We start from the raw sequence: 22386 nt of genomic DNA, 5'->3' as shown, positions 1-22386 counted from the left end.
GCAGGCGCGTCGTAAGGGATAACAGTTAAACTCGTTGTTTGCTATATACGTTAGGTAATTAAGGCGTTCGTATCACGCTATAGGGCCCCCAAAATACACACATATAGAGGGCATATGTGTGTCTGCAAACTTTATCAGACAACAGTCACTCGAACAAATAAAACGATATTTTTCGGAATAAAGTTCCTTATCGAGCGATACTTTTGCTATAGTATTGTATGTGTGTTATCCAACATTCTACAACTTCATATTTAATATTAAAACTAATTATTGCATTATGCTAATTAATTACCATTTCATCATTATTGTTTTTATTCACTGAAACCCTCTTTATACATATTTCATTGCGTCTGTTATTTAATTAATATATAGTAAAAGGGTTTTTTAAATATATTAATTTATATTTTTAAGTCGTCACGTGTAACATTTTGCATGTGACAAAAGAAAAATGTACCGTAATTGCATTACGAACATAAAAAGTGTATAACGTGTTAAGAAATTTGCATACGAGAAGGCAACTTAGTATGTCGAAGGCTAATGGAATGGAAGCCAATGAGAATAAAAGGCGAAAAAATTCAGACACATTAAGGGTCACACGGGCTAAAACCACACAAGACACAATTACATACCCTGTGTGAAGCCAAAAAGGGTTGACCCGAAACCGATTGCCGAACATTTTATTTCACTTTTCGGACACCGCAAGTCACAATGAGGTATAATTTATCTTTTACAAAACATGATGATGGTAGATAATGATACAATATAGGATGAATATTTACCGCAAATGACGCTTTTTGAAGCGCAATTTAAAAATAAAAGCATTATTAAGCAGCCTTGGTATCCCAAGCCTTGGAATAATCTTTTGTAACAAGTTTTTATTTAATATAACCTCGTAGTGATTTGTGGATTACTTTGCACCTCAATTTCAAACCAGTTCCTTATCGATTGTGGAAGAACTTTCCTGGTATGGTAATGGATATATTTTTCAAAAATGACATAATTATTCATACATTTAAGTAGTAAATAATTCTTAAGAATATTATTGCGATATTGATTGACATGGACGTGATTTTCAATTACAATTTTTTTATTTATTAAAACGAGCCCTAATTGGAATCTTATGATCTAACGAACAAGGTAGAAAATCCCAACGGAAATTAAATAGCCATAACGAAGATACATGTAATGTACACACGTTTCTCGTTCGCCATTGATCATGTTAATTTGTATCGCCCTGAGAATAAGAAGTATACTAAACATAGTATATTTATCGAAAATTAACCTGCAGTATTCGATGAAAAGGAACTAATAATACGCCTAAATCTGTGTACATATATGTATATATTGACGGACACAGTAAATAACGAGCATAATGCAATTTAATTATATACTTATTTTATTATATATCTTTCGTCAGCGTGTGAGGGTAGAAGGTTATGTTCAGATGTTACGTAACCCATATATTAAGTCATGTTAAAAGCTATCTTCAGCTAACAGCCGTTTTTGCGATAGTGAATAGCAAACATCCAAGCATACAAACTTTTACATTTATAATATCAGTAGGCTTGTATACACTTATGGACTTATATATATATATATATATATATATATATATATATATATACTTACTTACTTACGTTGACACTCGCAATCTCTCTGATAAGCATTGTAGGCTTTGCATCGTGTACAATGTCTACATACAATTTAACTGCTACATTTGCAAATGTATCAAGCTAATGTATTTTTTTAATGATTCTTTCTAAAGGGGCGTAATTATTATCAGCTGTTCAGAATAGATGGTTTTCTTTCAGAGGTATTTTTAGATAAAAACAATGTGCTAAGACTTGTGTTAACGGCCTTACTTATAAACATTGACATTGAATGACAAATCAATAATGATAAAAAAAATCTATATATATATATATATATATATATATATATATATATATATATATATATAATAATAATAATAATAATTACGCCCCTTTAGAAAGAATCATTAAAAAAATACATTAGCTTGATACATTTGCAAATGTAGCAGTTAAATTGTATGTAGACATTGTACACGATGCAAAGCCTACAATGCTTATCAGAGAGATTGCGAGTGTCAACGTAATGCGTGTCGCGCCAGAATACACAAGATTAGGTCGAACTAAGCTCGGTTGACAAGGGACTTGCAGAACCTGTCCATTCTATCCGAAATCTCACTCACTAAAACCTAACAACTGAAAATTAACTAATTTACTTGTATTACATGAAAATAACATCTAGTATATAATGTTACTACTTAATAAAATTATGAACAAAGAGATTTACTAAACTGACTAAATAGCGAACGCTCATTGGTCGCCCATTGCGTCATCGACTGCCATCGACCAATGAAAATTCAGATCAATATCAATACAGCTTATCTGACTTTGATTAGCGTTAAAAAATCCGAAAGTAAGTCGCTTATGCGTCACAAGTAAAGTTTGCCCGCGCAAATCGGTCCACAGGTCGACCAGAGTGAACAAGCGCAAAAAATCTTTCAGCTTACCGGAACATAAACTTAACTTGCGAATAAATCACGAGGAAACTTCATTTAAAACAGTGGACCGCAACGAGGAAAGTACGCTATTTTCATAAGGGGAAAAACAATAACTCGGGCCGTAGAACAAGGGCCGCTTTTAAGGTCCATAAATCAAAATACGGACAATATTTTCGGTATAATGTTAGGCGAGCACTTTCAGTGCGGGATTTTTGGGACGCAATGGGATTAGTGTATCGTTTACAGTTCACAACTACATACGTACTTTTATTTCTTTATCGGAACGCTCGTAAAACTATGTTAGATACAACGTTGTGTGCTTAAGTAAAATTCAACTTTAAATCTTTATTTGTAACAATAAAAATAAAGGATATCGTAGTCAAATCAAATATTCCAAAAAGTGTTTTAACATTTCTGAAAACACTTCAATTTAAATTATTTGCACAATTAGGCAAAGCAACCTTATATACATCATTAACATTATGTATGAAAGTCTTCCTACATTGGTGTGTTTTGTTCAATGCTTTCATTGAATAGAAGTAACATGGTTCTCGTTTTAAGAGCCTAGCTGCAGGCACGAACGGAATGAGATTCTTCCTTTGTGCCTTCATATTTCATTCACCTTCCCGTACACGCACTCATAATGTCGACTGCAATATGAAAATCATTCTTATGCCCTCAGGTTACAGTATACATTAAAATGCACCTTCAGTTAACTAGGTTCAACGCCGTGAGGTCGGAAATTTTGCTTTTAGGAAATTCATATCAGGAGTGAACGTTGAAACTGACAATTTAGTGTTAATCGATTAACAGGAAGCTGGTTGGTTTACATCAGTTATAATATTTTTTTAGTTAAGTTCTAAATTTTAAATTAGATAAATATAAGATATGTTATATTTGAATATGATTCAAGTACAAGTTTATTTCAACCTAATATTATATCATGGACAAAGATTGGAGTGATATTATGCTTGGATTTTTTTTTAAAGTTTAATCTTTATCGCGAAGGATTGTTGTATTTTTAACCATCTTAGTAACGGCATAACAAACTACACAATTAAGACTATATTATTCCTTAACTAAGCCATTGATATTTTATAAATTGGTACTGAACTGTAGTACAATTCAAAATAACGTCAGGATTTATTGTCAATAATCAAAAATATTATTAAATTAAAAATTTCGAGTATCTGTTCTACTCCCGATTCAATGTTTCCGCAAAATATTTTATTAACGAAATGATCTATAAGTAAATCCTATTTCAACTGATATATAAGTATATAAAACTTCTCAACGCAAGTCAAAGATTATGTCTTGGATATCTAAACATCCTTAACAACATTGACCTTAGATTCCACTCCTCGTTTTGACGTGACAAATCGGCAACATTTTTTCCTTTAAAGCTTTGGAAATTAGCGTGATCAATCGCGTTCTTCGAAGTATTTGAACCTCTCTTTCCATTGCTGAAGTTTGAATATAGTTGTCTCTTTTATACCGATTTAAAGGGGACTTCGAATAGGCAAATCTTCACACCTAACGAGAAGCCTACCTATCTCCATATAAATAGCATTTTATTGCCAAAATTTGACTAGAATTAAATTACATGAAATTACTCTTGAAAATGATGATATAAATTTAAAATTGATTTCTTTTATTTAATTGAAGAACATTGTAAAAGAAATATTATTAATCTTGTAAGAAACAGCCCTGATTTTGTATATTGTTGTAAATATACGAGAGGGCAATCAGTTTTCGCCGTATCCCCCACTTCCAAATCTGCCGTAGACAATTATGAGTTCACGATTATGGATAGCAGGGGTATGCCGCCCACTAGGAGCCTAGATAACGCAATTACGCTTCCGTTATTAAGCGACAGCTATTATTCATTGCTAAGACCTTGTATTCTACTGAAAGCGTGGAATGTCTGATTGTATTTCTACATTGGATTTGTGAAATCACTTCTCATGATTTTTAATATAGCAAATAATTGCGTGTTGCTTGTACTCTATGTCATTGTATGTAAAAGAAATATTGTCGCGTGGTTATTTAATTTTATAGTAATAGTGAATTATTTAAAATTACCATTGTTTATTAACATTTGAATAGAACTCGGGCAAATAGAATGCGGGCAAAAACCACAGAATGATTATGTACTGAATTTGCGAGTGCATCCCGGAAATCGGAGTAAAGTATAGCATCATAAAAAAAGTTACATGTGACCGGTGAAATTCTTCCACCTGTGTTAGATGGCACATTCTGCCAATCGTGTGAATCCGATGCGCATCAGAGTGTGATGTGGAATAAGCTCCAAGCATTCTCCTTACGCGAAGAGTTATTTTCTACTTTACTATATAATAAACTTTAACATATTCGTACAATGTTAAACGGCTAGATTAAATATAACACTGCGTCATGGTTTCGCATTTATAAGTACATATTTAAATAAGTAAATTCAGAGTTAAGTATATTCATTTGAATTAATTATGGTTAATTATTCAGAAAGATAAATACATAAGATATAACGACCCGGGCCGTTAAGGGAATTTCAGTTTATACACTGTGAAGTCGAGAGAACAATAAAAACACGTGAAATAAGGTTAGAAAGCGCGCAGAATGGATGTAATAAAGAAATAGCGTCAGAGTAACGCGTTTTACGTGAATAATTTGGCGCTATCGTACTTGGTGCACACAATGGATGATATTGTTTCGAATATAATAAAAATATTCATATTTTTCATCCGCTTACAAGACAAATAGAATACGCAAACTTTATCGTATCTAACATAATTGAATAATATTTTATATTAACCTTTATAAAGCATTATTATTATTTGAATAGGACTGTTGTCTTGTCTATTCATTCGAATTGAAGACACAGTTTTTGAATATCTTCGAGTAACCCTTGTCCAATAGAGTACAATATTAATATTGATTGACACAAGCTGAAGCCTTGTCGTGTTTCATTCGAAGTATTTTCTTTTCTTTATTTCAGAAGTATTAAACTTGGCTATTGACTATGAAAAATCTACTATAGGCTTGGAAAACAATACATGTGAAAAGAAGCAGTGAAATAAACTTATTATATATTATATTTGAAAGGCTTTTGAGGCGATCGTTTAATTTCAAATATTATTTAAGTATTTATAAAGTTTGTAGAAAAATTTGCCTTGAGATATATATTTAATGAATTATAGTATACAAATTGTATATTCAATTTCGTTAAACGGATCTGGATAGATAGACAACCTTTAAAAAGAAAAAAATAATGAAATAATAATAAAAGTAATTTCATTATACATCAAATATTTATACATTTATAAACCGTATAAACACATAACGTTAAGTTTTATTATTATTACTTATATATTAGTTAAATTCGGATATAAAGACCGTAATCTATAAACATATATAACGTCGAGCTGTTTTCTAGTATTTTCTTATCTATAAATATAGGGACGTCCTCGGGCAACAAGGTGAAATTTATCGTGAGCGCCTTGTTAACTTGTAAATGTATTGCAGCTTGTTAGGGATTTTTATCAAATTGTACGTACGGTACAACGCGAAATAAAAATGTTATTTTACATTTTTATACGATGAAAGTCACCGAATTTATAAGTAAATATAATATAAAATATTTTCATGAAAAAAAAAAAAAACATTTAGATATGTATTTAGATAAATAACATATCTAGTAAAACAGACATGCAAGGGAGTTTTGTTAGTTTTATACTTTTTTTCTATATTATATAGATAGTAGGTATATAAGTATTATGAAAATAAATATTTTTAATTTAAAAAAATATGGTAAAAACTTAAAAACAACTTCAATTTAAATGCCGCAAAGTATTGTTCCTTATCTTAATTCATAAATCATACGTTTTAAACGTAAATAAACAACGTCTTAGACACTTTGCAATTTTAGTAAGACAAATAAATATACAAACCCATGAAGATAATCCGGGTCGTGTTGTAAGATGTATTAACTACGGGCAAATACAAAGATCGGTAAGCATATCTTTATATCTCATGCAGAATATTTGATCACCCTTGCGAAGTCAATTCGGCCTTTAATCTATATATTTATTTAGTACATTATCAAATCTATAAGACATCGTTATTCGCACTTAATATGATAGTACAAGTAACAAGGCATTGAGGAAAGAGGTGTGATCATAGACGATTTGAAGTAAAATGTTGCCTCTCAGCCTCGTGAGTCCACCTTAAGCCGTCGTGTACAGCGTAATAGAATTGATGAAAACGGTTGACCGCCTGCTCCCGGTTATAACCTGTCATTCCCTAGCGATATGATCGAGTAAGGGTTAATAGTATGTTGAAAATTTAAATTTAGTTTATATATCGAAAGTTGTCCGTTACATTTAGGAAGGAGGAATACTCGCTATTTCTTTATCATATTGAAAATTGTAAGATATTATAAAAAGAGACAAAAAAATACCTGTTGACTTCACATCTACTGCTCAGGTCTACAGGTGGTAGAGCTTTGTGCAAGCTCATCTGGGTAGGTACCACCCACTTATCAGATATTCTACCGCAAAACAGCAGTACTCGGTATTGTTGTGTTCCGGTTTGAAGGGTGAGTGAGCTAGTGTAATTGCAGGCACAAGGGACATTACATCTCAGTTTCCAAGGTGGGTGGCGCATAGGTGATGTAAGCGATGATTAACATTTCTTACAGTGTCTATGGGCGTTGGTGACCACTTACCATCAGGTGGCCCATATGCTCGTCCGCCTTCCTATTCTATAAAAATAAATCAGGTATTTTCGTTTCCGAACCAATGGTAGTTCTTATTTTGGATATCAATAAGTATAGTAATACATACTAGCTCAAGTACGTGTTTACTTTAGATTGAGTAAATGAATTTGAAGTCGATTGTTTTTAAACGATTTAATATTTTTACCTTTCATGAGTAAACTGCATAAGACTACTTAAATTTTTAAGCTTTTACATTGTACAGTGTTACGTTCCACGCGGTGACCTCTTAGAATATTCAAGTTAGAATTGAACAAACTTTCTATACCTAAACTTTGTCGTCGCACCGACTAAAATAAAGAAAATCAATTTTACAAGGGTACCGTAGCTAGAGACATCGATACCTTAAGTTTCCGTTGAATAATATTTATTACAAAATAATTTCATTTATATATTTTTCGTGTATTTCCAGTGCTAGTACAAGAGAATGTAAACCGAAGAGTGTGGGTTTAAACTCGGACGAGCATTATTGTATTTTCATGTGCTTAATTTGTATAATTCATCTCGTGCTCTAGAAATATCAATAGAATTAATTTCTCTTATCATACGAAATATAAAATTTTACAATTTGGTTCACTTGCGATGACATGCATTTTTATGAAACGCATGACAAGAACGATTGGTTCCAGGTAATGGAACTCCTTAATGGTCGACAGCAAGGACACAATTTTTTTTAATCACGTTCATCATTTTCTTCTTTTAAGCACATTAAAATGATTTGATTAAAACAGCAGATTTTTTTTTCATTTAAAAACAATAAATTGTAATGTAGAAGTATGCCGAGAACGGGCGGCCCATGTGGTTACATCAAACAAGTTAGATTATGTTAGTTCAGAATCGTTACAAAGTACGGAACCTCGAACGAGATGGGGTCGTGTCGAAATTAAACAAAAGCGAGCCGAGCAAGAGGGGAATTGGATTGATTGGTTTTTCTTTTTTTTTAACTAACACAATAGACAGGTAGGTTACGAGCGTAATCCTCTCCTATTTTTTATCTCCATTTCTGATTGAACGCCAGTTTAATAAACGTTTCTCTAAATAAAACCAAAAAAATAATACAGAAACGGGTTATCGTCAGTTAACTTTAACTTCTTCAACCTATTTCCGCAATGTTAACGATCCTTTGGTTCATTAATACTATATACTTTGCAATTAAAAAATAGCCATGCCGGCTATTTCGAAAAGACAGAGAACACGCCGAAGTAACTAAAAATACAAAGCCCGCTGTAAAGTTGAAAAACTAAACGTCAAAGGAAAAGTGGTCCGAACTCTGTTGTATCTCCACTCTGTTGGGGCAGTTAATTGTTTGCGGGGTCGGGTGGCAGTCGCACGCACCACTGCGAGTTACGTGTACACCGGCTACAGCTTATGTTGAATATTGAAATATAAATGAAAGAAAAACTTTACCAAAATCGTATAATACTTTGCCAAATATATTGCATATTTTTAAGAAAGTGTATCGCTTTCTTAAAAATATGCCATGTACAAGCAAATGAGCACACTACCAAGTAGCGAGATAATATATTTTTATTAATAGCATGTGCATTTCATTCAAATATTTATAATCGACATCACAAAATTTATTCGTGACTCGAATAAATACAAAAAGCTGTTATTTTCTTTCGCTCGCGTTTTTTTTTATTTCCATTAATCTGTTATTTGAAATGATTATGCAGCTGTAGCAAAAAAAAAGTATACCAGGTCAGTGAGCATCGAGTGCAACGTACGCGGCTCTCGATACAGCACCGTTGCTAAATATTTTAATCAAAATCTAAATACGAAAAGACATGCGATAGTTGTAACAGTTATGAAGATAAATATGCTTTATTTCGTTCCATATGTATATTACTTACTGAACTTTAGAAGATTGCATTGTGTGTTTTGCTTACCTGTAAATAATAATAACATAATTAGATAAATACTAATTCATATTTATATACCGTAATAGTTTTGCTTATTATTGACAGTGAGTTATGCAAATAATGTGTATATCGCTGCTAACCTATTATCTTACAACATAACAACCATACCTGCGGTTTTATTTGCGGTATTCTATGCGGTTGCAAACAACAAGATGTTATTACCGCTAATTAACTCACAATTTACAAGGAATTCATACGTATGCAAAATTTATTTTATACCTAAAATAAAATAAATAATTAACGCTAATTCTACTGATAGATCAGTGTTCCGGCGCATATATATATATATATATAACGACATATATATATATATATATGTCGTTATTATATACGACATATATATATATATATATATATATATATATATATATATATATGTCGTTATTCATACAATCGTTTTATGGTTACTTTGTTAAGGATAGGAATTAATATTTTTTATTATTGTATTCGGTTTGCGGACGGGCTAATGGGTCACCTGATCTTAAGTGGTCACCACCGCCCATAGACATTAGCGTTTTAAGAAATATTAACCAGTCCTTATATCGCCAATGCGCAAACAATCTTGCTACTAAAATGATCTTAAAGCGGTATACCAGCGCAGACTTCTAACTTCAAACAGTATACATTTAACCCACCACTTATTACAGGAATAACTTTAAATGGAGTAAGAAAAATAACTAGGTCTGGACTGTATATTATATATAAGCTTTAATACTTAGTCATAACAATAACGTTAACGCAGATGTAGATGGAGCATAACAAATAAATAACTTTAATCAAAGCTTTTCGATGGTATCGATACTCAGTTAACCAAAAATGTTTATAAAAGGATAAAAGTAGATAGTTCCGTATCTCCCGATACGCTGATCCCTAGTGAACAGTGTGTCAGTTGATTGGACATGTGACAACGGGCCCGGCGTGAGTGGATTGATTCCACCCTCCCATCCCATTTCCGCGAACTATTACTGCAGCCATTCCTTGTGATTATTGACCTCGAAACGAAAATTGCGAAATTAATATTTCTTAATAACTTTATATGATATAAATAAATATGGAAATCGGTATTTTGGTTTATGTTAATGAGTTAAAGATTGATTGATTGTTAATACTTTTTTGAAAATTCATCGTGTAAGAAGATGAAACTTAAGATTTTTTTTTTTTTTATAGAATAGGAAGGTGGACGAGCATATGGGCCACCTGATGGTAAGTGGTCACCAAACGCCCTTAGACGTTGGCATTGTAAGAAATGTCAACCATCGCTTATAGCCAATGCGCCACCAACCTTGGGAACTAAGATTTTATGTCCCTTGTGCCTGTAATTACACTGATAATTATGTATAGATATGTAGATGTATGGAAGTTCGTCATTTTTAAAAGTAAGAAATACGATAATCGCTGTTAATAGTTCTGTTTATGAGAAAATACAAATATTACAGCGTTTTTGAAAATTCGTCACGCAAATGGGTGAAATTGAGGATGAAAGTTTGTATAAAAGTTCGCCTTTTTTAATGTTTAAAATCGGTGAGTTTCTATGTAATGTTTTTGATTGGATTAAATTTTTATACAAAAATATGCATTAAATTTTTCGCTGCAAACTAGATACAGGGTATTGATTGAGATATCGTAGTAAGTATATAATACCTTGGAGAGGAAATACCTTCCTGCGTCCCTTTCTTAGACATGTAGGCGTAACGACATTTCAGACGGGATGCATGGTTACGCCAACTCTTATATGAATAAAAGATCGCAATGACATATGCATATTTGTGACATTATGTACGATATATATAACAGAATGGGTTCACGGATAAAAACTCAACATTTAAAGTTATTAAAACATATTAAGTATACTTCGAATTCATAACTTCATAATACATTCATAACTTCCCAGTCTAATTACCCGATGAAATCGTGAGTTTTTCGTTTCAAATCTAATATTTTTCTAAGCGGATACTGCAAATAAATTTTTATTTAACCTCCACCGACATGAATGCTGAAAACTGAAAAGTTTTCAAAGCAAAGTTAAAACGACATTACAATTTCATCAGATAAAAATATTCCATTTTCTTATCACCTGCGACACATATCGTTCATATATATATCAAAAGCGAACCATAAATAAAAAATCATTTCACAAAACGGCAATACTGGTACGGTCATATTTCACTCGTTCGCGTTTCCTGCGTAGACGTATGAGGAAATATTTGCTAAGTCAACTTAAATGCGCGCGTATTGTAAATGCTCTCAGAAGGCCGCTGTGACGCGGGATGACCAGAGGTTCCTCCGAGATTATTTATTATGTCAGTGACGTGACAGGTGTCAGTAATTCGTTCCCCTAACACAGTTTCGGCTCCATCGCTCTATGGATTGAAACAGATTGACTTATTGCCGACTTACGATGACTGATGAGATTATTATTTTAAATTTTCGGGGTATTTTATAATTTGGCTCAATTCTAACGAAACTAAAATATCCTTAACAGTATATAATATAAAGAGAAAACCATTCGTCGTAAAATATTTATTATATATTTATGCTATTTATACTACTACCTGCCCATTGTTCGTTTGTAGATAATCTATAAAAAAGTTAGCGATCGCTGGATAAAGTATAGTATTTTAATAGTATATAGTAGGGCTTTGTGGAAGCTCGTCTGGGTGGGTACCACCCACTCATCAGATATTCTACCACAAAACAGCAACACTCGACATTGTTGTGTTCCGGTTTGAAGGGTAAGTGAGCCAGTGTAATTACAAGCACAAGGGACATAACATCTTAGTTCCCAAGTTAATAGTAACATCTTAGTTAAAATTTCTTACAATGCCAATGTCTATGGGCATTAGTGACCACTTACCATTAGGTGGCCCACACGCTCGTCCGCCTACCTATACTATAAAAAAAACTTACGGCCTTATAAACGTTGTTTAGTAATTAGTTCAACATGTCTTCTTATTTCAAATGTCAAATCAATAATGATAGAAAGAGAGAACTCAGTGTTTAACTAAACCTTTAACTAAGTCTTTAAATAAAGTTTATGAGTAAGGTTTGATTTTTGTCATTTTCTTGAAACCTTCAATCTCGATTCACATGTTTCTGACAAATGTTCCTCCCCATACCCGCGGAAGTAATGACGCTCACCTTATAAACGATTTGTGTGAATTTCTTACGTCGTGGAATTTTATTGGAGAGTTCTCAATTTCCTCCATGCATTGCTCGTTTACATTCCCACATCATTAAATTGATTTTTTATTTTATCGTCGAGTATTAAATTGTTAACAAATATCTTTTAATTGAATCAGAAAGAAGCACTTACATAATTGTTAACGAAGTTACATACATCCGTGTATATTCCCCAAGCGACCTTATTTATTCCGCACGTTGCTCTCAACTTCCTAATTAGAAAATATGGTCGCCCTGGCAACACTTATCAGAGTGACCACACTCTCGGTATGTTTACTTAGGACTGTTGCCCTAATGGACATGAGAATGTTTTGCCGCTGAATTTCCCCCGAAATTGGCAACCTCGGATATGCTAAGCGGATTATTATTATTTTTTAGATTAAAGTTATAGTTAAGCCTTGCTTTACCGTCCGTTGCTTTTTTTTATTGGTCATTTACCCGTGAAATTACGTTAAGTGTAGAATACCTATACTATTAAACATTAAACAAAATATTTGAGGTTTTTTTATACGGAAATTTGCTCAAATATATCGGAAACTCGAATATTACGTTCAAATATATATTATTACCTGCAAACTTGGCACTTTAATTGAATTATTCAGAGTAGGAATAGTTTAAGATCTTCCGCGTATTGTGTAGTAAGGAGTAAGCCCTTCTAACAATACGTTATTTTATTTTTTAAACTTGCTTATTTGTTTTTAAGCATATAATATTATTTATAATACCATATTATCAAAATAAATTATGCCTCACATAGAAAGTATTTTTTGACATAATTAATTTTTTTGATTATTTTTTTAGTATAAATAAATGTTTAAATAACATTATTTCGTTAACTTTATAAATAAATTTATAAAGTTGACGAAATAATGTTGAAACTTTAAATTTAATTCAATAAAAATTCTTTATATTTTTATTATTATCATATAAACCACTGCGGTATGAAATTTGAAAAACGATAAACGTAGTTAAGTTACGTAACAGTTTGTAAATGTCCCACAGCTGACCCCTTCTTCTTTTGAGGAGAAGGTTTAGAACTTATTCCATCCTCTGCTCAATTACGGTATGGGTCATACATACTCCTCCTCTTACAACCCGGGTTCCTTCAAACGAGGCGTGAAGAAGCATCTTGCGAGGCAAGGCGGGTACGGCTAGTGCAGAACAATCTTCCCGGACTCTACTACCACTTACCATCAGGTGGAGTAGAGTCATTTTCCCTCCCAAAAAATATTTAAAAAAAAACGTGGAGTAGGGTAGAGTTTCAACCGTTGAAGACGTCAGTCAGAAATCATCACGATGTTTTCCTTTACCGAGCACGAAATTAATTAAAAACACGAGTTAAGGAAAGGAAAAAACGCAGGTTTCAACTTACATTATTCAATTAAGAATCACGTGTACGAACCATTGAACCATATCCGCTTACAGTATTATAAAATTCAAAACATTTCGTATCCTACAAATAAAATGTTGTGCAAGAAATTTTCCTACGAAACTAACTCGAATAATATGTCTACGAAAATCTATCAAGTAAGTTGATAGATTTCGATACCTCATTAGACACGCTCTAATAGCAAAACTCGCTGAAGCAGTTAATGTCTCAACGCCGTACCACATTTAATCAGTCTTAAGAAAATTACGTGGAGATCAATTTTAATTAAAATAACTGAAATTTTTCTTTTTGATTTATTTTGTAATAACGCGAATATTATGACATTTATGCGAAGACAAATTTTTGCTAAATTATATTTTTATCTCCAACATTAATATAGTTTACTACGTTTATATTAGAGAAAGTTCTAGAAATTATTGTTATTATATGGAATAAACGTTTCGATATAAAAGGAAATTAAATTAAGGGCCAATAAATGTCTCACTGTTGTCAAAAGCTGAAGTTCATTTTATCGCTACATTTTTATAAAATAGGTAAGAGGACGGCAAATTATCATCATCACCCATAGACATTGGCGCTGTAAGAAATTATTAACAATTCCTTACTGAATTGTCATGTTCGTGGTGCCTGCACTCCGGCTCACTCACATTCAACCGGAATACAATAACACTACTTGTCCCAATACCTATCACCAAGTGCAATTACAGGCACAAGGGACATAAAATCTTAGTTCCCAAGGTTGGTGGCGCATTGGCTATAAGCGATGGTTGACATTTCTTAGAATGCCAATGTCTAAGGGCGTTTGGTGACCACTTACCATCAGCTGGCCCATATCGTCCACCTTCCTATTCTATAAAAAAAAAAAAGTTTGGTACGAAGCTTTAGTGCGTGTTACAACTATGGATTTAATTTAATACTAAGTATATAAATAGTAGAATAAATTCTAAGGAGTTGACTCAGTCAGCCAAATCTGTTGTTATATTTTTAAGATAAGCTATGTAAACAAGTCTCACACATACACGTATACACACTTAAAGAGTCATGCAAAATGACTTTCAAAGTAATTTTGAGATGGAATAGAATACTTCATGAGCTCATAAATAATAAATACTAAGACACATAATTAAGCTAATAACACATACGCTACGTCAGCGTGGAATACAACTGCGGAGCACGTCGGAGACAAACTGCTCGACTCTACATTTACGATACACCGTTATTCCCAGGAGCACCCGCTCGATCTTATTGTGACTATTTAGCTTATTTTGATACTTGATAGGTAATTCAAGTCTCAAAATGTACTCATTATTTACGATCATGTAAAACACGTTATGGATTATTCATTTATATTTATAAGAGACTTTTTTATTACAATGTACAAACCAATTTAGACCTAAATTTTTACATACTGTGTTGTTATACAATCGGTTTTTCTACTTCATCTTATTGAAGATTATGATAGTTAATAAACAATTTTAAAGTGTACTATTGTCTGTGATAAAACGCAATTAATAGTGCATTTAGGTATATAAAGAGTAAATAAAAAGTCACTTTTATTATGCTCTTCGCAGTTTTTGTTAAAAATGTATCAAAGTGTATCCAAGACAGTACACAGTTGTTGACTATAAAAGAATCCACACGAAAGTTCCAATAATCGCACACTACAACTTTGGCAACACGAGAGCGAATATCTAGTCTTTACTCACACATACTCACGTTGCCATAGCAACCGGCTGATCTCTTGGGATTGAGTAATAAGTCGTGCCTGGTTAATAGGATGTTGCCAAAATTAGGGAAAGCAGCCGCTCTCTGAGCACTAGCTGATCACATGTCGAGAAATGCGGAAAATTACCTAAATACTTAATGACAAGATTACATTTACACTCCACACCATATAAATATTTACCTCACTACGCATAACTTACGTTTTAACTCGTAACGGAATTGAAGTTTGTTATTGTACAAAGTTTGCATTAACGACCTAAGTGTAAACATGCGTTGTTCTAAAAGCATATTCTCCGTATACAAGTGAATTTTTACTTAAAATATTTTCCTTAACATGAAATAATTAATGCGTCATACTTCGCATTAATTTCTTAGTATTTAGCGCCTGCCAAAAAAATCTTAGCAAAAACGTAGTCATGCGGTAAAACTTTCATATAAAAATAATTAAAAATAAAACTATTATTTCGATTAAAAATAAACGGCAACTTTTAAAAAAGTTTATTTATTCAGGTCAGAAAAAAAATAACATACTTTAAACCGCAAACTCTTAGCAGATGAACATGATTATCGATTAAGTGTGTTTCTTACAAATTTCCTCGTTTGTTCTTTTGTAATTGTTTTCAAATGCTTTCGAGAAAACTTACAACTGTAATGGAATTAGTGGTTAAACAAGCGTAAGAAAATTCGTAACAAATGAACACTGCTTACTGAACATTTTAACTTTGTAGATTTCACCTCAATAAGTTTAACTAGAACTGTACCAGTTTCATAATGAAGTAAGTACGTTATCATTAAATCTCAATCTAAATTTAAAAATATCAAAGTATTATAGACATTATACATAACGGATTATTTTGTAACAACGTCTAAGATAAAACTATATCGAAGTAATAAAATATACCGTTTTGAGGACGACGCTAATACATTTTCGTTTCCATTGAGAGCGAAGATGGATTAATTTCAGCGAGTCAAGATCCGTCTGAGGCAGTCGCTTTGAGAATTTGAGCCATCGCATTGCAAGAACACTACTTTGGTTCAGTTCTCAACTAAGTTTCAATTGAAACTTGCCTCGAGAAGGGATACAGTTTGATGAGACGTTTGCGGATGAGTTATGTTCATTTAAAGCAATTAATATCTACTGAATGAAGGTATATGTCAGTAATATATGTATCATCATTATATCTTGTAATCAAAAATCTCGAAATCAAAAGGTTCGTTTAATTTTTTTTTTTTTTTTTGCAGAAATCATGCAAAATTATTTATCCGCTTGATATGGAACTTTTAATTTATGATTTCTTATTATTTCGATTGCTGAATATTGAATATATTTTGACCTATAACTTGATATGTCGACGTAATTCAAAGGAGTATTGTTAGTACAATCTCTGGCTATTGTACGGCGCAGCCAAAACTATAAGAGCAAAATAGTCAAAATATCTTACATTCTTATAGATATCTCCCTAAATAAACTATAACTTGAGTTCACATTTTTCAGTGATAACACATTAATTTTAAGCATCTTCCGTAAATAGTAATTACAATTAAACTTAGTAATACCGTTCAGTAATGTCTAAGAGATTTAATATAACAAATATTGTGTCTAAATTCGAATAAAAGCGTATAAAAAACCGAATAAATTTATTAGTATAGTTCATAGCATATGCATTATAAGATTAGTTTATCAAAAATATTAAAAACATATATATAGGGATAAAACTTCTCAGACTGTGAAATCGGGACGGGTAGCTTGTATAATCATAAAGTACGTGTGTTAAGTTATAACATAATTTGTGCTACGAACTTCGGCTTAACCCTCTATTGATTCTTGAAAAAGTGTTTTATGGCGCGTTTCCTCTCAGCTTCCATTTGGGACAGGAGGAAGGGCACCTTTCTTTGATAACGTGAAAAATAGCGTTTTGGGAAAATGTAACTTATATTACTTTTGCGTAACCTTCCTCGATCATTCCTAAGACATATTGACACGTGAAATATCGTCTTTAGAGTTATTTTATAGTTTGTGATATAATATTTATTGAATAAATAAAGAAAATGTACTGATCACTGACTCGTAAATAGTCCCAAACCATCTAATAACTTTACCTATATATAATGTTTAGGGCGTCATTTGATAAACATTACTGTCTTATTTTTCGAATTAAATTCGAATGTAAATTCTATTATTAAAGAAAAAGAGGAAACAGTGTTTATTAACACAAACTATATTTGTGAGCCATAGCGGATTGCGGCCGATTGTGCAAAATAAAATTAAATGATATATTGAAAAAAAAAACTATTTAAAATCTTTATACAAACTGATTAATTAAAAACACAACAAAAGCTATTAAGAATCAAAAGTCAGACACGTGAAACCTCATTTATTTTTCGGTATAAAAAAATGGACGTATATATATTCGTTTGAGTGTAAGAAGGCGCCTCTCAAAAACTTCCTTCACCTGTTGAGAAAAAAAATCTTTAGTGACGTCGAGGTAGCGAGACTCGTCATCAAAAGCACTTGAGCCTGGGTCGCGTGCTAACAATGTGCTCCCCTCACCCTTTGACCTGCTCGACGCTTTGTCGTGAGGGCAGATGAGATGACATCACGCTCTAAGCATACATCATATACCCGCGCTCGTGTAAAAAGAATGTTTCGATGTTAAACGTAGAAAGACTTACGAACTAATTGCACATTTTAATGGTAAGCTAAGAAAGTCCTGTTTAATGAACTAGAGCGAGATGAAAAAGTTTTCTGTTAATACAAATACAACGGGTCACTGTTATATAATACATAACGGAAGTTAAGTGTTTTGATGACGTACGTATAATTATGTAAAAAGATATTTTGCGCTTAACTATGTTAAAGCTAATATAAATAACCATGTATAAATGTCTCACTGCCCACGGCTTGAAAAATGTAGTCTCTGCTTTTGAGCAGAAGCTTACACGCAGAAGACCCGCAGTTTTGCTCGCGATGTTCCCTATTATCTACGAGCACAAAATAAATAATAAATACAACAACACAATCTTACACAATCTCGGCTCTTTTTAAGGATTTCATTAACTTGAACAATATACTTTGCAAACTAAAAAAAAAAGAGTATTTTTAAAGTATAAACTTATTATGTATCAATAAATATTATATGTCGTCTATTTTACATCACTCTGCAAAATCGCACTGCAAAACTATGGAATACTTTGCCTGAGTCTGTATTTCCTAATAGGTACAACGTTGGTGTCTTCAAATCCAGAGTAAACGGGTTTCTTATAGGCAAGCGTGCTACATCCTAGACCGTGTCGATGTAACATCAGGCAAGACAACGGTGAAACGCTGGCCTATAAATAATAAAAAATACTCTTGCCTGGTTTTATATCTTAGTTTATTGATTTAATAAAGACTGCATTGTATGATTTCTAAGTATAACCACTATCCGTATTATCTCAAAAAAAAAAAACATCAATTTTCAAAGTTCATCTCGATTGAAATACGAAAGCAAATAGTACAACACGATGTAGTTCCTCCCATATGTGACTGCATTCGCGTTGGTGTGCGGCGGTGCTTAGTGTTTCCTGCTGATGTACGTGTTCACAACAAGAAGGAGGGATGTTCAGAGCGTGTCGCATTCACCCGATAATGATTGCATTCTAGTTATTTATTAACTCGAACTTACACGCGAGATTAATAGTTCAATTGTACAAAGTGCGGTTATAGTCGCTGGTTCAATCCTGAACTCTAAACTAATTCGGGGGTAAATAGCATTATTACTAAAATAAATAGCATTATTACTATTACATTAAAAACTGCCATTACATATTAAAACTGTGTGACTAAATTAAAAATTAAAAAAAAAATAGTAATATTTTTAGTACCATTTTAGTATTAAGCATACTACATAAAAATCTTTATTTTATACGTAGGTACTTAACAGACATAATATAAAAATGAAAAAAAACATATGCTTATCCTTTTCAGAGAAATCTTCTAGTACAGGAGTACTGGAAGGAGGGGAAGGAATAAATGATGTCAAAATATGAACAAAAGGTACGCACAAAAGAAGAAATAGAGGAATGTGGAAATAAAAATGTGTTTTAATATATAGAAGCGTTCGAAATTTAAAATATTTACATATATTAGCATAGCATAAACGACCTGTTTATATTTAGTATTTACTAAAGTCGTAGCGATTGGTTGAACTTTAAAAAAAGTTAATAAGCTGCAGCGCCGCCAAGCAAACAACAAAGAAGTAGATAGTATAAAATCGTATAAATGAAAAAATAAAATCTAATATGAGGCAACCTTTATGACGATCGCTAAATTGGTAACAAAGTCTTTTAATGCCAAGCATATATAACAATATCTATTTTATAAATAATATATAAACAACCTCCATTAAAAAATGAAGGAAATTTTCACATGGCTTGTATTGTATTGTAAGGGTTTCTGTATAAGAAATTTAATTGCACAATAATATTGTAATGTTCGCAACATCACTCGACAAATCTCGAATAGAAAGTCGGCTTAATAATCTGAGGGTGAGGTCAAAAGTTTCGTGTTTTCCTCGTTAAGCTTCGGGACTTCGAAAAAGTAATTTTACTTAGAAAGTCATGTTTTGACGTCGCTACTTGTTTGGTATATTATTATATAAGTTTGAATTACGGCCAAAACATAAGTTATATACAACTAATTGGAACTTAGGAGAAATTGTTTATTGAATATACTAAAATATCACTAAGAAGGAATTACTCTACGTTTATTTTTAGAAACTAAAATAAACTTTTACCTAGTCTTAAAAATCTAAACGTCATATAAGGTAACAGTAAATAATAATCTGTAGTACCGTTTACTGGTGGTAGGGCTTTGTCGTCGACGAGCTTGCTCGTCTGGGTAGGTACCACCTACTCGTCAGACATTCTACCGCGAAACAGCAGTACTTGGTATTGTTGTGTTCCGGTTTGAAGGGTGATTGATCCAGTGTAATTACAGGCACAAGGGACATAATATCTTAGTTCAGAAGGTTGGTGGCGCTTTGGCGATGTAAGCGATGGTTAACATTTCTTACAATGCCAATGTCTATGGGCGTTGGTTACCACTTACCATCAGGTGGCCCATATGCTTGTCCGCCTACCTATTCAATAAAAAATATCAATTTATCCTTCTTATGTCCTTTTTTATGTATGTACTAACATGCGGAAATCACTGCATAAAACTGGTTTTTAATTAGTGCTATCAATAATACTAGTCTACGCCCTGTGATCGAAATTCGATTGCAATCATTATTGAAAAAAAATCTAATCTCATTTTTATTAATAACGCTAATGTTTGACAAAATTTACCAAACAGAAAAGAAAATGTTACAGACCTGTTTTATTTGTGCCTATTTATATATAAATAATTTACTTTTAATATAGCCATTATACTCGATTTCAATAAAATACCAATATCATCAATTCGAACTCTATATGAAAGAATTATTGGTAGATATTGTATATACAAGTACGTTTTTCTATATAAATATTTACAAATAAATATAAATATAAGTAAAAATTTTCGTCTTATATTATATTTATCGTTATATTATGGTTATATGGCCGTGTGTGAATAATGTCCCAGGATATTATTATTATTATTATTAATTATAAGCTGGCAGACTATCGGCTTCAGCGGCCGATTTAAAAGTTGCCGGCGCAGGAGTTTATAGTGCATAAGTGTATACGCAAACATATTATATGCAAACTCTTCCCACACGAAATACCTTTGAAAAATCATGATATTTTTTTACTGTCAACTTCCTAACGCCAAACTGCTACTGAATTTGATATAAAACACCAAAAATATATTAACCCGACGAAGTAGTTGAACCCCGAACCTCGGTATCTGCAGCCTCATAAGCTATTACTAGACCAAATAAGCAGTTATCGTTATATATATTAATACATTAACCAATTTCAGGTTTTAAAAAATCTTTTCATTTGCGATACACGAGCTTTATGAAACGCGTATCAAGGGCTAACGGTAGGTTTGATCCGCAAACAGCGTAAATATTTATAGGCATTTTTAATTTACGGCGGTTTAACGCACTCTTTACAACCCGTACAACTGCAAAGTTTTCAATAAAATATACGATCAAATATTTCACAGCGTACATTTTATAGTTATAAAAAAAATATATTCCCAATGGGTACCTAACATTCATTTACATTATAAATCAAAAAGCGCTATTTTATTTTATTGCAATACATATGAAAAACAGAAACGAGTATATATTAAGCTTGGTTACGCGAAACGATTGGTATAACTACGTAAAATTTACATGCTGTATATTATTATACCTTTACATGACATTTAAAAAAAAATATTACGCCATCTTGATTTGAAAACTCTGTTAAAATGTTTACAAATCTGACATGTCGCGCGCGTGACGTAGATGGATAGTTAGTATTTTCTGAGCTTATTGGAAAATTTCCGATAATTCATTACGGCCATGATAAATGTTCCCCGCCGCTTGCCTATTGAAATCCGGCCCCTTTTTCCTTCGGTGATACGCAAAAACGGGTTAAAAGGGACCGGCGCAGGGAACGGATGATATATTAATCAGTCCCTGCTTGTCCTCGTTCAGACGGATACCTATTGAAGTATTGTCGTCTGACTCCTGTCATTATGTGTAAGATGCGAATGAGGTACGAGCGGAATTGTATGTATTATTCTGATGGAAGGTTATTATGATTACATACGATGTTTGAGGATGATAAATACATGAAGTACATGAATTTTAAATTCTACGTAATTAGTAATTAATTAGTTCTCTTTCTTTTTAAAGTCATGCCTTTATTCAAGAGGAATATTACATATACTTATAAATTATTAAATTAAAAACTACCG

General features: G+C 32.3%; 2 protein-coding genes across 3 annotated transcripts in view; both read right to left on the bottom strand.

The window, feature by feature from the left end:
* LOC126772529 (HIG1 domain family member 2A, mitochondrial) overlaps positions 1–22386 on the bottom strand; it is a 397572-nt gene that overhangs the window by 220142 nt on the left and 155044 nt on the right. The window contains exon 1 of one of the 2 annotated variants that reach the window (XM_050492928.1): positions 19956–19967. The exons of the other annotated variant lie outside the window; for it this stretch is intronic. The gene's annotated coding sequence lies outside the window, so the exon portion shown is untranslated. Of the gene's footprint in view, positions 1–19955; positions 19968–22386 lie in introns of those variants that run through there. 2 annotated transcript variants of the gene reach the window in all.
* LOC126772530 (protein couch potato-like) overlaps positions 1–22386 on the bottom strand; it is a 194819-nt gene that overhangs the window by 71421 nt on the left and 101012 nt on the right. The window lies entirely within an intron of this gene.

The sequence above is a fragment of the Nymphalis io genome, chromosome 12 (genome assembly GCF_905147045.1).
Source record: "Nymphalis io chromosome 12, ilAglIoxx1.1, whole genome shotgun sequence".
NCBI classification, from domain to species: Eukaryota; Metazoa; Arthropoda; class Insecta; order Lepidoptera; family Nymphalidae; genus Nymphalis; species Nymphalis io.
Note: the sequence above shows the minus strand (reverse complement) of the source record. Positions and strands in the feature narration are given on the sequence as shown.